The sequence below is a fragment of the Lynx canadensis genome, chromosome A3 (genome assembly GCF_007474595.2).
Source record: "Lynx canadensis isolate LIC74 chromosome A3, mLynCan4.pri.v2, whole genome shotgun sequence".
NCBI lineage: Eukaryota > Metazoa > Chordata > Mammalia > Carnivora > Felidae > Lynx > Lynx canadensis.
In genome coordinates, this window is record NC_044305.1 from 87,521,353 (window position 1) to 87,537,516 (window position 16,164).

At 39.2% G+C, this 16,164-nt stretch overlaps 1 pseudogene; it reads left to right on the forward strand.

Annotated features, from left to right (window-relative positions):
- Window positions 1-12,961: 12,961 nt before the first annotated feature.
- Window positions 12,962-13,330, forward strand: LOC115511254 (annotated as a pseudogene).
- The last annotated feature ends 2,834 nt before the right edge of the window (window positions 13,331-16,164 follow it).

A 16,164-nucleotide genomic window follows, 5' to 3' on the forward strand; every position in this document is an offset into this window, starting at 1 on the left:
TAGATTCTTATGTTTTAGATATTTGCTATCTGAATAGAAGAAAGACCTTTTCAATAATCCAGAAGCTTTTTTTTTTTTTTTTAAAGGATACTGTGCTTTACTTATTTAACCATTTCAGGATCATATTAAACCTATCTGCCAAGGAAATTGACACATGTACATTCACTCTTTAGAAAACAAAAGTTTTTAAGTAAAATACTTCAAGCATCCAAAAGGTATTGTATGTATTTGTATGATAAATACATATTTGTATATTTATATGATAAAATCATAAATATAAAATTAATGCCGTGTACTTACAACCCAGTCTAAGAAATAGAAATTAGAGACACCTGGGTGGCTCAGTCGGTTAAGCGTATGACTTCAGCTCAGGTCATGACCTTACATTTGTGAGTTTGAGCCCCGCGTTGGGCTCTGTGCTGACAGGTCAGAACGTGGAGCCTGCTTCGGATTCTGTGGCTTCCTCTCTCCCTGCTCCTCTCCCACTCATGCTCTGTCTCTCAAAAAAAAAAAAATGTTAGAAATAGAAATTAATAATACTTTTGAAGCCCCACATACCCTTAGTGATCCCATGCCACTCCCTGAACTCCCCCCTTTATGACTTTTTGATTTCTTAATCTCTTACATTAAAAAATATTTTCCCATTTGCAGATGTATTCATAAACAATGTATTGCCTAGATTTGCATGTTTGAAAACTTTACAGGAACAGAGTCATATTATGGGTATTCTGCACCTTGCTTGTTTTAGTCAACATTATATTCCTGACATTCATCTGTGTAGATATGTTTAGCTGGAGTTCACTCATTTTAACTGCCATATGTTATATGTGACATATTATGTGAATATACCATTTATTTTGCCTTTCTTCCGTCGATGAAAAATGGTATTAAAATCAAGAAGACGTTTGATTTTGCTTTTAAAAAATCAGTGCTTCTATGAACCTTTTGTGCTTATTTCCTGGCACACATGTTCCAGAGCTTTCTAGGCTGCATACTTGGGAGGAGGGTAGTGCTGGAAAGCTATATACAGTTTTCCAAGATGATTATTATCCATGTGCCTTCCCATTAGAGGTATCCAAGAGTTAATGTTATTCCATATTCCCACCAACATTTGACTCTTGAGGTTTTGCCTGGTGTGTACAAACTGGTCTCTGCTCCAGTCACTCTGGCCTCCTTAGGGTCTTTCAGGACCTTGCACTAACTTGTTAGTCTGCTGGGAACGTTCTTCCTCCTGATACCTGCATGGTGGTGCTTTCACCTCCTTCAGGCCTTTACTGAATTGTAAGGCTTTCCTCGTATATCCCTTTTACTTATTTATATTTATTTATTTTTATTTCATTTTTAAGTAATCTCTACATCCATCATGGGGCTTGAACTTGCAACCCTGAGATCAAGAGTCACCTGCTCTACTAACTGAACCAGCCAGACGCCCCAGTCCAGCTGTTGTAAAATATGACATGCCTCTCTCCCACTGCCTACCCTGCTTCACTGCTTTGTTTTTCTCCAGAGCACTTATTACCACTGCCTTTCCCCACCGGAAAGGATAGGGACTTCGTATATCTTGTTCATGGTTGCATCCCTAGTCCTTAGAGTGGTAACTTGTGCACACTAGACTTTAATATGTATTTGTTGACTGAAAGGAATGAATCTCCTTGAGGTTTCATTATTATTTCCTTGATTATTAATGAGATTGAGCAGATTTCTATTGGCTATTTGTACTTCTCCATCTGTGAATATCTTTTGCTCATTTTTCTATTGTGTCATTTAACACTTCATTATAAACACTTCATTCTTTGCTAATTTCTTGCATGATATTCTTCTACTTTGTGACTTAATTTATAACTTTTAAAAAAATATTGATATCTTGGGACGCCTAGGTGGCTCAGTCGGTTAAGCGTCCAACTTTGGCTCAGGTCATAATCTCATGGTCCGTGAGTTCGAGCCCCACGTCGGGCTCTGTGCTGACAACTCAGAGTCTGGAGCCTGCTTTGGATTCTGTCACCCTTTCTCTCTGACCCTCCCCCGTTCATGCTCTGTCTCTCTCTGTCTAAAAAATAAATAAGCATTAAAAAAATTAAAAAAATATATTGATATCTTTTGGTAAACAGTTTTAATTCTAAATAGTGGAGTTCATTAATATTTCCTTGTATGGTTTGTGTTTGACTGTTGTGTAAGGAATTCTTTTCTAGCCTGAGGGCATACAAGTATTTACCTATGTTTTTTGTAAAAGTTTAAAAACTTTGCTTTTCACTTTTAAGTTTCTTTTTTTTTTTTAACGTTTATTTATTTTTGAGACAGAGAGAGACAGAGCATGAACGGGGGAGGGTCAGAGAGAGAGGGAGACACAGAATCTGAAACAGGCTCCAGGCTCCCAGTTGTCAGCACAGAGCCTGATGTGGGGCTCGAACTCACGGACCGCGAGATCATGACCTGAGCCAAAGTCGGCCGCTTAACCGACTGAGCCACCCAGGCGCCTCTCACTTTCAAGTTTCTAATGTATCTGGAATGGATTTGGGAGTATGTTGAGAAGTTGGAATCCACTTTTTTTTTCCATGTGCTGATCTCATGCCACTTCCGTTTTATATAAATATATATACATGCATATATATAATTTCTATCTCTATATTTCTATGCTTTCTATAAGCGCTTTGATCTTTCTTTTTTGAGCTCTTTTTTTTTTGTTCTTTTAGTTTTTTGTTTATTCTGCATAATGCCACACTTCTTTTTACATATTACAACTTTTAATGCTTCCTGATCTTGGTGGGGCAAGTCTCCCCTTCTTATTCTTCTTCCATAGGAGAGTCTTAACTATTCTCAGCTCCTCATTCTTCCATATAGACTTCAGAGTTGGCTTACTAGATTGCAAAAAAATGTGCAGTTCAGGTTTTGACTGAAATTCCCTTGACTTTATACATGTCTTTAGGGGAGAATTGCTATACATATGGTATCGAATGTAACTATCTATAAACATATATAGCTCATGTTTATTTGGATGTTCTTTAATATCTCTCCATAATGTTTTATAATTTTCTCCACATGGAATCTTGCATAGCATTTTAAAGTTTTACTTAGTACCTTAATTTTTAGCACTACTATGGTTATTATTTATATATTTATTTATTTAAAAATTTTATAAGGTGCTTATTTATTTTAAGAGAGAGAGAGAGAGAGAGAGAGGCAGAGAGAGAGGGAGAGAGAGAATCCCAAGCAGGTTCCATGCTTAGCTTAGAGCCTGATGTGGGACTCAATCTCATGACTGTGAGATCATGACCTGAGCTGATGTCAACAGTCAGACGCTTAACTGACTGAGCCATTCAGGTGCCTCAATAGTTATTTTTTAAATTACATTTTTTGACTTTTTTGTTGATGTATAGACACGCATTTGATTTTGTAATTTGATCTTATACTGTTACTCTGTTAAATCATTCTATTAATTCTAGTTATTTATCTGCAGGTTCCTTGGAGTTTTCTGTGTACATAGTCATATCATCTTCAAAGAGTGATAATTCTATTTCTTTTTAATCTTTATGCCATTTTTGGGGTCTTAACTCATTAGGTAGGACCTCCAATGTAATGCCAAGAAAAAGTTCGGAGCCTGAGCTTGCTCAGATTCTGTGTCTCCCTCTCTCTCTCTGTTCCTCCCCCACTTGTGTTCTTTTTCTCTCTCTCAAAAAAAGTAAATAAATAAACATTACAAAAAAAGAAAGTATTTTAAAATTCCTTAATGTTTTTGACACTTTCTGATTTTGTGATTTTTTTTTTTTTTGTAAATTGTTTCATTTCTTGGTGCTAGTATATAGTTGTGATACGTGCCAGGTGGGGGGGGGGGGCTGCCAGCCCAGAAAAAAATACAAATTCAGTATGCCCAAGGATTGTATTTTCAGAGAATCCTTATGTGACTTTGGCAATCTTCAGTGAAAACTTGAGGGGTCTTGATATAATCTTTGTGTAGCCCTGACTTAATAAGAAACATTTTTTTACCTTTTTTTCCCTAAGAGATGTCAATATCTTTTTTTGTAAGTGTGTGTGTGTGTGTGTGTGTGTGTGTGTGTGTGTGTGTTTGTGCAGGGGGGATAACCACTTTGCAGAATGATCTGTGGCTTTACAAAATAAAGGTATTTCTAAACAAAAGAAAAAAAATCAATATACATTCTATGTTTCAGTCAAAGTTTTAAATCTGAAAACTGTACCCTCATGTGCACATAAATTATTAAAAATTTGCTTTGGCACAAGGAAAAAACTGTGGTCATTATAAAAAAAAAGTAGAAATGAAAATGAGCAGGAAAAAAACTCTCAATATATCCCACTATTAACACGAGGCTTTTAATGACATCTACTTTTGGATATATGATTGCATATATTTATATTTTTCTTTTTAAAAATGGGAACATACAATAGATACTTTAAACTTTTTTAGTTAATACTACAATCTAAAAAATTAAATTGTCGAGCAATATTTCATTATGTGGATATAAAGCAATTGTGTGGTTTGTCCTCAGTTATTTCTTCTTTTTTTATAATTTTTTTTAACGTTTATTTATTATTGAGAGGCAAAGAGACACAGAGTGTGAGCAGGAGAGGGCGCAGAGAGAAGGGGAGACACGGAATCCGAAGCAGGCTCCAGGTTCTGAGCTGTCAGCACAGAGCCCGACATGGGGCTTGAACTCACAAACTACGAGATCATGACCTGAGCTGGTTGATTGCCTAACCAACCGAGCCACCCAGGTGCCCCAAAGTCCTCAGTTATTTCTGCAAGCTCATCCTTTTCTTCAGAGTCATTAAATATTGCCTGTTCTCAACACTTGGCCTAGACCATCTTCTCAGTATTATCTCCCCAGGTAATCTCATCAATGGCTCACAGCTTCAATTATTAGAAACATGCCAGTGACTTCTAAATTTACATCTCATAAGCCTCTTTTGAGACCTAGCCTAGGTATATCTCATTGCCTATTTAGCATTTCTGCTTTGTCAAAGACACTCCAAACTCTACAAATCCAAGCTATGCAGAACTAATGAATCTCCTGTCCCCCAAACCTGGCAGTCTTCCAGTGAAAGGCAAGATTATCTGTCCCACTGAATAAGCCATCAACTTAGGAATCACTGTTGACACATCCTTCACTTCTTCCTCGTATCTACATATTACCAAATTGTACCAATTTTGCCTCCTAAATATGTTAAGTTTTTTCCATTTCCATTGCCAGCACCTTAGTCTGTACTGTAATTTTTGGCCAAATGAACTGGTTTCCTATACCCAATTAGGCCTCTATCTTATAAATTCTCTATACCAAGGCTTCTCAAAGTATCTGTGGTGAAGGACCAATTTTTAAAATTTCCAATCTGGGGGCACTTTGGTGGATTAGTTGGTTGAGCATCCAACTCTTGATTTTGGCTCAGGTCATGATCTCACAGAGCCCACTTAAGATTCTCTTTCTCTCTTTGCCCCTCCCCTGTTTATGCTCTCTCTCTCAAAAATTAATTAATTAAATAATTAACTAATGCCCAATCTGTCACAGAACAATATTTTTGTTAAATACAATAAAAATAAGTTACTGGAAAAAATAAAATAAAAACGCAAAGAGATACAAAATATAAGCCATGCATTTTTATTAGCTTTAAGACCTAAAAGTGCTGTGTTAAGTTGATATAAAAGTTTCTGAACATTCACTTTTGGCCCTTAATTTGACATGTACTGTTTTATCTCCATTGTGTAGCAAAATGGCTGGAGTATAGAAGACACTTAAATGAAAGACATAACTTTGGCAATTGGAGATTCAAATTGTTTTCAGTGGTGGCCATTTGAATCTATCTGTAGTTAAGTCTTCATTTCTTTAGAATCGATTCCTAGATATAGAATTGTTAGATCCAGAGAATAGACTTTTTTTTTTTTTTTAAGCTAGGCTTCTTGTCTAGCGCAGAGCCCAATGTAGGGGTTGAACTCAAGACCAGAGGTGAGATCAAAGGTCGCACACTTAACTGACTGAGCCAGCCAGACACCCCCAGAGTAGAAACATTTTTTATTTATTTATTTATTTATTATTTTTTTTTTCAACGTTTTTATTTATTTTTGGGACAGAGAGAGACAGAGCATGAACGGGGGAGGGGCAGAGAGAGAGGGAGACACAGAATCGGAAACAGGCTCCAGGCTCTGAGCCATCAGCCCAGAGCCTGACGGGGGGGCTCGAACTCACGGACCGCGAGATCGTGACCTGGCTGAAGTCGGACGCTTAACCGACTGCGCCACCCAGGTGCCCCTATTTTTTAAAAGGTTTCTGGTAAGTTAAATTGCCTTCCAGAAAGACTGTGTTCACATCAATATTGAATGTAGATGCTCATTTCTGTTCCTTAGGAATAGGTCTCTCTTTTTTTTTTAAGTTTATTTATTTATTTTGAGAGAGAGAAAGAGCACGCGCATGCGCGTGTGTGTATGTGTGTGTGTATGTGTGTGTGTGCATGTGCATGCAAGGGAAGGACAGAGAGAGAGAGAGAGAGAGAGAGAGAATCCCAAGCAGGCTCCACACTCAGTGCAGAGCCTGATGCGGGGCTTGATCTTAGGACCTCGAGATCATGACCTGAGCTGATATCAAGAGTCTAACACTTAAATGACTGAGCCCCCAGGTGCCCCAGGAATAGGTCTCTTTGTCTGTTAAGCTCCTTCACTCAAATTTAACTGCTTCAATCATGGCCTCTGTCTTGGGGCATTTTCAAGATGGGGAGGCACAACTTTTCTTCCCCTTGTCCCCAGTGTGCATTTCAGACTGGCTCATTATTATATGGTATTCACCTTTGTCCCACCTAGAGTGGGTTGCTGTGAGGCAAAAGGAAGCAAGAAGACATTGGTCCTTCGGGCTGTCCCAATTCTTTGGATCTTCCAGGACCCTGATGAGCTCTCCCATTGTGACTCCTTTACATTAGCTTGAGGCAGAACTTTTGGTTTTTGTAACCTAGTAAGGTTAGTGATTATTTGACCTACACCCATTTTGGGATTACTGTCTCTGGGCAATACAGATATCTCTTTGCAAGCCTCTAGAGTGTTTCTTATTTGTTTTCAGATGGGCCATTTTGACTGAAGCTTATTCTTTCTTGCAAGAATTCAATGTCAGAAGTAGCCAATTATATGACTTAGCTTACATGACTGAGGATAGTTTTTGACTTTGATACAAAAACACTGGCTTGGGTGTATCTGGGTGGCTCAGTTGGTTAAGCATCTGATTCTTGGTTTTGGCTGAGGTCATGATTTTGCAGTTCTGGAATTCAAGCCCCGCAATAGGCTCTGCACTGACAGTGTGGAGCCTGCTTGGGATTCTCTTTCTCTCCCTCTGCCCCCCCCCCCGCCCCACTGTCTCTTTCTCTCTCAAAATAAATAGACTTTTAAAAAATTAAAAATAAAAAAAAACACTAGACCAAGCAAATAAATTTATTGTCTTATATAACCCAAAGTGCAGTGATAGGTGGTAACTGATAAATGTCAGCAGTGGCTCACTTATGTCAGTATAGACCCAGGTTTATTCTTCTCTTCATCCTGCCATTCTCAACAGAGGCTCTATCCTAAGACTGGCTTCCTGTGGTGGCAAGGGAGCTGCCAGTAACTACAGAGGATAGAGACTTTCTTGGTGATGTCTTGGAATGGAGGCAAGGAGAGGCTGTCCACTAAAATGAAATGTCTTTTCCCTTTAGTCTGATTGGCCCTTAGGTCTTGTGTTCATATATAAGATACTGTATTTCTAAAAGCCTCTCAAGCTTTAGGTTTGATAGGCACAGATACAATGTTCCAAGTTATAGTAGTTTAACTGAGCATGGCTAGATATAAGGGTTCAGGTGATGTCATCCACATCTTCCTTCTCTCTTTAACAGCTTTTCTCCATTTGGTAGTTACGAAGGCCACCAGAAACCTGAGACTTACATCTTATCAGGTTAGCAACCTTAGCAGAAAGAGAGCATCTTCTCTGATAACTCTGCAGAAAAACCCCAGAGAAGATCCTGCTTGGCCATATTCTCATTCCTGAATCAATTACTGTGACCACAGGAATAGAATACTTTGGTCAGGTCTGGGTCCTGTGTCTAAGGGGGAAGCAAGCACCCCTAAGCTACTTAGAAATAGTTCTCTAGAAAAGGGCTTGGTTACTGAAAAAAGCCAGAACAGGTACTGGGAAGGCAAAAATAATAGCTGTTCACTATAATGGTATTTTAGCAATTCAAAAGAGGCCAATTTGGCAGAGTAGTAGCTCTCAAATTGTGGTCCCCACAATTTCTGACCTATTGAATCAGAAACTGTAGGGGGTGGAGCCAGAAATCTGTGTTTTAAAAACCTACCTACCATGTGATTCTGATGCAGGATGAAGTTTGAGAATCAGTGATAATGAGGTTTCCCTCTGGAGCTATGGAAGTGCAATAGGTCAAGCAATTAATTCTGGGGATAGGGGAGGTTTCTTAGGGGAGGTGGAATCTAATTTGAGCTCCAAAAGATTAGGTGGACCTCACCGTGTGAAAACATTTCCATTTCTTTCTCTCCACCTTCCTACTCTTCTCTTGCATTGAAGCCTGGCTGAGGCCAATTTAACATATTCATTCTGCCTCTTGAGTCACTGTGTCTCGGCTTTTCTTTCTCCTAGAATATCCTTTTTTTTTTTTTTTTTTCCTCTTTGCTGATTCAAATCCTAGCCATCCTTGAAGGGTCAGCTCAAACCTTCATTTCTTCCAGGAAATCTTTTTTTTTTTTTCCAATTTATTTTTATTGTTTGTTTATTTATTTATTTATTTTGAGATAGAGCGTGAACAGGGGAAGGGCAGAGAAAGAGGGAGAGAGAATCCCAAATGGGGTCTGCACAGTGTACAGAGCCCAACACAGGGTTCGAACTCACAAAGCCATGAAATCATGACCTGAGCCAAAGTCAGACGCTTAACCAACTGAGTCTGTCAGGTGCCCCCATTTCTTCCAGGAAATCTTACCTGATAATCTCAATTTTCACATGGTAATTGATTTTCTATATACCAGGTACTATGATAAGTACTGGAATTATATAAATATACTATCTGGTTTAAAGGATATATGCATTTTTTTAAGATGCCATCAGAATGCCCTCTAAAAAAGGCTCTACCAGTTTACATATTCACTAACATATGAGTCTACTAAATTCCCCACATATTCACCCCCACTAGATACTATCAGTCTTTCATTTTTGCCAATCTGGTAAGTGAACAATATCTTCTTACTGTTTTAATTTGTATTCCTTTGATTACTAATAAATTTGACTATTTGCATTTTCTCTTCTATAACTTGCTTGTTAATATCTGTCTGCTATTTTATGAGAATATCATAGAATGAGTGGCTTATAAACAACAAACACTTATGTTTCATAGTTCTGGAGCCTGGAAGTCCAAGATCAGGGTGCCAGCATGATCAGGTCTGGTGAGAACCCTCTTCCCGAGTTGCAGACAGCTGTCTTCTTGTGTCCTCACATGACAGAAAGAGAGCGAGAGAGCTCTCTGGGGTCTCCTTTATAAGAGCACTAAATCCCAATTCACAAGGCCTCCATCCTCATGACCTAATCACCCCCAGAGGCCACACCTCCTAATACCACCACATTAGGGGTTAGGGTTTCAACTTATGAATGGGGGTTGAGGCGGGGGACACAAACATTCATTCCATAAGAATATTCTAAGTTCGTTAGTTTTTATTTTTAAGCTTATCGTACAGAAACTTTAATTTTTTTCTTTTGGTGTACAGTTCTTTGTATTTTAACTTACATATAGATGTGTATAACTACCACCATAATCAGAAAAAGAACAGTTTTATCATTCCAAAATGCTCCCTTGTGCTAGCCTTTTACAGTCACACTTCCACTCCAACTGTAACTCCTGGCAACTACTGATCTGCTCTCCATCACTGCTGTCTTATGGTTTTGAGAATGTTATATAAATGGAATCACATAGAAGGTAACTTCTTGAGGTTAGATTCTTTCACCCAGCATGTTTTAAGATTTATCCAAGTTGTTGTATGTATCAGTAATGTGTTCCTTTTTATTGCTGAGTAATGTTCATTGTATGGATGTACCAAAATTTGTTTATCCATTTATCCTTTGAAGGACATTTGGTTGTTTCCTGTTTGGGGCTATTATAAATAAACCTGCTATGGACATCTGTGTATAGGTTTTCGTGTTGATATAAGCTTTTATCACTTTAGGGTAGATTCTCAGGAGTGGGATTCTAGGGTTATATAGAAAATGCTTGTTTAACTTTATAAGAAAGGGCCAAGCCATTTTCTAGAATGGCTGTACTATTTTGGATTCACACTAGCAATGTATCATATTACCTACTGCCTCTTCCAGAGCTAATTAAATTAGGGATAAGTGCCTTAGCCAAAATGTATGTTCTATTAGTCAGACCAGTGACTTATGAATGGACTAGTATGAGAACGCTGCAAAAAGGGGACAAAGGGACCCAAACAAATCTGAATCTGAGATTTACAGAAAGAAGAGAAGCAGAAGCTAAGGTCAGAGGGGAAGCAGAAACCTAGAAATACTGAGTCATCTGTATGGTAGACTTATTTAAGTAGGGAACAACAGTTGCCTATGTCAGAGGGCATGAGGAGATGACAAAGTCAGCAGAGCTGCTGTTACTGGGTCATGAATGATGAGAAGTTCATATTCTATTGCTCTTTGAGACCTGGCTTTCCAGTAGCAGAGCTGGAGGCTCTGTCCTTTTGTTTGTTTGTTTGTTTTCTGTGCAGCTTTAAAATAAACTCTCATAAGTTATAGAAGGAACCTTTAATGTGAAAGCTTTACTGAGACATGATTCACATATGAATTCAATGGATATCATCCATTGAAAGTGACCATTTGGTGGTTCTTAGTATATTCATAGAGTTCTACACAGCTATCACCACAATCAACATTAGAAAGACTTCCATCACTCTAGAAAGAAATTTCAGGGGCACCTAGGTGGCTCAGTCAGTTAAGCAAACGACTCTTGATTTCAGCTCAGGTCATGATCTCATAGTTCATGCGTTCCAGCCCCATATCAGGCTCTGTGCTGATACTGTAGAGCCTGCTTGGGATTCTCTCTCTCCCTCTCTCTCTGCTCCTCCCTCACCCACGTTTCTCTCTCTCAATCTCTCTCTCTCTCTCTCTCTCTCAAAATAAATAAACCAAAAGAAAAAAAAACTAAAGGAATTAAAAACAAAACAAAACAAAACAAAACAAATAAAATAAAAAGAAACTCCATATCCCCAGCCAAACAAACTTTTTTATCATGGGGACCATGTGCAGTTCCTGATTGTTCCTGAGTAACAGGTTTCCATTCCCTGCAAGTCCATGAAAGTCTTCAAATAAGACAATCACAGCTTACTGCAGGAGCCAAGTATCAACCCACTCTATTGAAATGACAAAGCCTACCTCCGACATGTGATTGTTCATTCTGTTTCTGAGTATGACTCTCACAGGGCTCTGTGTGATGTGTGATGTTCTCTTCCCCCAGGTGGTAAGTATATGTGACAACAAATTGCTAGCAATCTCATTTTCTCAGTGTTGGGTGTCATGTGTTCAGCCATGTCAATAATCCTAGGTTGGGAATCCCACCCTTGCTAATGGGGTGACTAGGAAGAAAATAAAACAAGGTATTCAATAACATATTTGAGCAGGCAGAAGAAAGAATCAACACCCTTGAAAATATTTAATTGAGATTATCCAGTCAGAGGAGCACAAAGGAAAAAGAATGAAGAAAAATGAACAGAGCCTAAGAGATATGTGGGACACCATCACACATACCAGAGTATGTGTAATAGGAGTCCCAGAGAGAGAGAGAGAGAGAGAGAGAGAGAGAGAGAGAGAGAGAAAGGAGCGAGAAAAACAGGGAAGAAAGACTTTCTGAGGAAATAATATACAAAGACTTTCCAAATTTGGTGAAAGATGTGAAACTACACATCCAAAAAGTTCAATGAACTAAAAGTTCAATTTATCCTAGCAGGATAAATTCAAAGAGATCCACATACAGATATAGTATAGTCAACCTGTTGGAAGACAAAGAATCTTGAAAACAAGAGAGAATGGACTTATCTTGTACAAGAGAGCCCCGGTAACAATGACAACCAATTTCTCTTTGCAAATCGTGTTGGCCAGAAGGCAATAGAATGACATATTTAAAGTGCTAAAACATGTGGTACCTGGCTGGCTCAGTCAGTAGAGCATGTGATTCTTGATCTTGGGGTTGTGCGTTCAAGCCCCATGTTGGGTATAGAGATTACTTAAAAATAAAAAAACTAAAAAAGCCTTTTTAAAAAACATTTCTTATTTATTTTTGAGAGAAAGAGAGAGAGAGAGAGAGAGAGAGCAGGAGAGGGGCAGACAAAGAGGAGAGAGAATCCAGGGCAGGCTCTGCACTGTGAGCATAGAGCTCAACATGGGGCTCAGACTCTTGAACTGTGAGATCATGACCTGAGCCAAAATTCAAGAGTCGGCCACTTAACCAACTGACTCACCCAGGTACCCCTAAAAATAAAAAATAAAAAATAAAAAAACTTTAAAAGAATACAAAGTGCTAAAGGAAAAAAGTATCAACCAAGAATTCTGTATCTGGTCAAACTATCCTTCAAAAATGAAAGAGAACCACACTCCTTTTTTTTTTTTTAATTTTTTTTAACGTTTTTATTTATTTTTGAGACAGGGAGAGACAGAGCATGAACAGGGGAGGGTCAGAGAGAGGGAGACACAGAATCTGAAACAGGCTCCAGGCTCTGAGCTGTCAGCACAGAGCCCGACGCAGGGCTCGAACTCACGGACTGCGAGATCATGACCTGAGCCGAAGTCGGCCGCTTAACCGACTGAGCCACCCCGGCGCCCGGAACTGCACTCCTTTGACCTCTGAAATAGCCACTGCCACCGCCTTCCAGGAAGAGAACAAGTGGGAGAGGAACTTAAGTTGCCTGTCACCCAAGTCTTCTAGTTGTGCTGCCTGCAAAGAGTATAGTATGTTCATCTGTGCCAAGCTTGCCTGCACCTCTCCTCTAATCCAAGCTGGATCCAGAATTGCATCCAGACCAATTTCTGCATCAGTGTTATCTTGAGAGAAGAGGGCTTTACAGTATTTAATGGCAGCACAGAATGGTGTTTTAGCTAATCCAGTGGGAGTTTCACGCCAGTGCAATCAGAGAGACATTGATACTATTAGCAAATTTATTGGTGCAGGTGGTGCAACAATAGGAGTAGCAGTTTCTGGTGCTGGTGTTGGAATAGTATTTGGCAGCCTTCTCATTGGTTATGCCAGAACCCCTCACTTGAATCAGCATCTGTTCTCATATGCTCTCCTCGGACTTGCCTTGTCTGAAGCTTTTGTTTGATGGTCCTTTCTTAATTTTATTTTCCATGTATGAGAAATTACTGCTTGAAATGTTGTCCCTCATATTAATTATGGATGTAATTCTGTGTATCTTACAGTGACTCCAAAACCTATAGTGCTGGTGCCACGGAAACGTCCATTACAAGTTTCCCCCACTGTCTGAAAGTAGAGCATTCCTATGAAATATTTCTTAAGCCAAAATGGTATAAAGTGAAGAGTGTCCCCCGCTTTCTGAAAATTGTGTTACACTGCTGTTTTTTATGAAAGATCTACATTGGTACCTGTTTTAGCTGTTTCTTCTGCCAGTTCAGATCTATTCTTGAACCCTTCTAGTGAACTTGTTATTTTAGTTATTGTACTTTTTACCTCCATAATGTCCATGTGGTTCTTTGAAAAAGTTATTCCTCTATCTTTATTGACATTCTCTATTTGCTGCAACATGTCATACATTTTATTTACTTCTTTTAGCATGGCTCCCTCTAGTTCTTCTACTTCTTTTTTTTTTTTTTTCAGATTTTATTTTTTATTGCTTTTTAAAATGTTGATTTATCTTTGAGAGAGAGAGAGAGAGAGAGACAGAGCAAGGGAGGGGCAGAGAGAGGGGGACACAGAATCTGAAGCAGGCTCCAGGGTCTGAGCTGTCAGCAGAGCCCAACGCAGGGCTCGAAACCACAAACCATGAGATCAAGACTTGAGCAGAAGTTGGACACTTAACTGAGCCTCCCATGCGCATCTCTACCAATACATTTCTAATAATTATTATTAAGTCTTTGTATGTTAAATCCTATATCTGAACCTTGTCACAGGCAGTTTCTGTTGTCCTATCTTATTGTGTAGGAGTCACACATTCTTGTTTCTTTGTATGTCTTGTAAATTTTTGTTGTTGAAAACTGGACATTTTAGGTACCATGTAGCAAATCTAGATCCTGATTATCTCTCTCCTGGGACTTATTTTTCTTGTTGTTTGGTTGGTTGTTTGTCTAATAACTTAAACTATTTTAGTGAAGCCTATTGCCCCTTCAATGCGCAACCTCTGTTCTTGCTCCTCAGAGAATACAGCCGTGGATAGGCACAAGTTACTCTGGGATGACAGTGTTTTAGCAGAGCTCTCTTTGACGGTCTCTTTTCCTGATCTCTCTGTTAAGCTAAGCTGTCTGCTTCTGTTAGTTTTTAAAATCCCTTCCCTTTTGGGCGTCTCAGCAGGCTGTTTGCATGTTCTTATGACATGGAACCTGGCTTTTCCTGCTGTAAGTAATCCAAAAGAGAGAAGGGAAAGTCGGGTGGAAGGTATCCTCTTTATGGCTTACCCTTAGAAGTCACATAGCATCCCTTCCACCACATTTTATTTATTAGAAACAATATGATAAGTCTGACCTGGGCATTCAGTGAGTGCGGAATTAGGCTCTACCTTGTGAAGTGAATCATATCAAAGAACCGGTGGATATATTTAGGAATCACTTTTTTTTTAATTTATTTTTGAGAGATACAGAGCAGGGGATGGACAGAGAGAGAGGGAGAGAGAATCTGAAGTGCTGTCAGTGCAGAGCCTAACACGGGGCTCAAACTCACAAACTGCAAGATCATGACCTGAGCCAAAGTTGGACGTTCAACTGACTGAACCACCCAGGAACCCTTAGAAAGCACCTTAATAAGAAGAGGCAAACTGGGACACCTGGGTGGCTTAGTCGGTTGAGTGTCCAAGTTCGGCTCAGGTCATGTGGTTCATGGGTTTGAGCCCCACATGGGGCTTGCTGCTGTTGGTGAAGAGCACGCTTTGGATCCTCTGTCCCTGTCTCTCTGCCCCTCCCCTGCTCATGCTCTCTCTGTCTCTCAAAAGTAAACATTTAAAACACACCTTATAGTCTGGCAAAACGAGGCAAAATTCAAATATCAGTAAGACCCAACTTTTGTTGATGTTTATGTTCTTTAGCAGGGCATGATATGGCTCTGGGGTTTCTCAGACTTTCATCATGGTTCTGTGTCTATCTCAATCATTAGATTTTGATTCTAAAGATATATGGAGCATAGAGGTGCCCTGGGTGGCTCAGTTGGTTGAGTGTCCAACTCTTGATTTTGGCTGAGGTCATGATCCCAGGGTCATTGGATTAAGCCCCATGTTGGGCTCTGTGCTGAGTATGGAGCCTGCTTAAGATTCACTCTCTGTCTCTGTCTCTCTCTCCATTTGTACCTCTCCTCAACTCATGTGTTCTCTCTCTCTTTCTAAAATAAATATAAATAAATACATACATACATACATACATACATACATACATACACACATACATACATAAAGACATATAGAGGGCAATTATTGCCCCCAAATCCCATTTTTTACAACACTTGCACTTGAGATGAGATGGTGATGAGATTCTTTATGTCATTTAGACAAAGTCCCATGCATGTTAACAAATCACAGGAAAAAGCTTGGGATGACTATTCTTTTTTCTAATCCTTTCAGGCATTGAGCTGTGACTGTGCTGAGCAGACGGAAGGCGCACAGTGGCTAGAGCTGCTCGGTACTTGTATGGCCAATCAGAAAGCAGTGTGGGTAACAAAAGGGGTGGAGGATTGTGGACAAGAGTGATGGTCAGAAGAGGATGTGGAGTAAAACGACTTTTTTCTGTCAGGAATGCTGACATTTTTAGATGGGAATGTGAATTTCTGCAAGTGGTCCAAGGTAGCTAAAAGGTATAAAAGCATGGAGTAGTGTGGATATAGTAGATTCTAAAATTAAAAAAAAATTTTTTTTCTTAGGAATGCCAAAAATATTCATGAACATCTTTTAGTTTACAGGAGACTTCCAGATTCACATCTTATGGGCAAGCAAATCTAGTC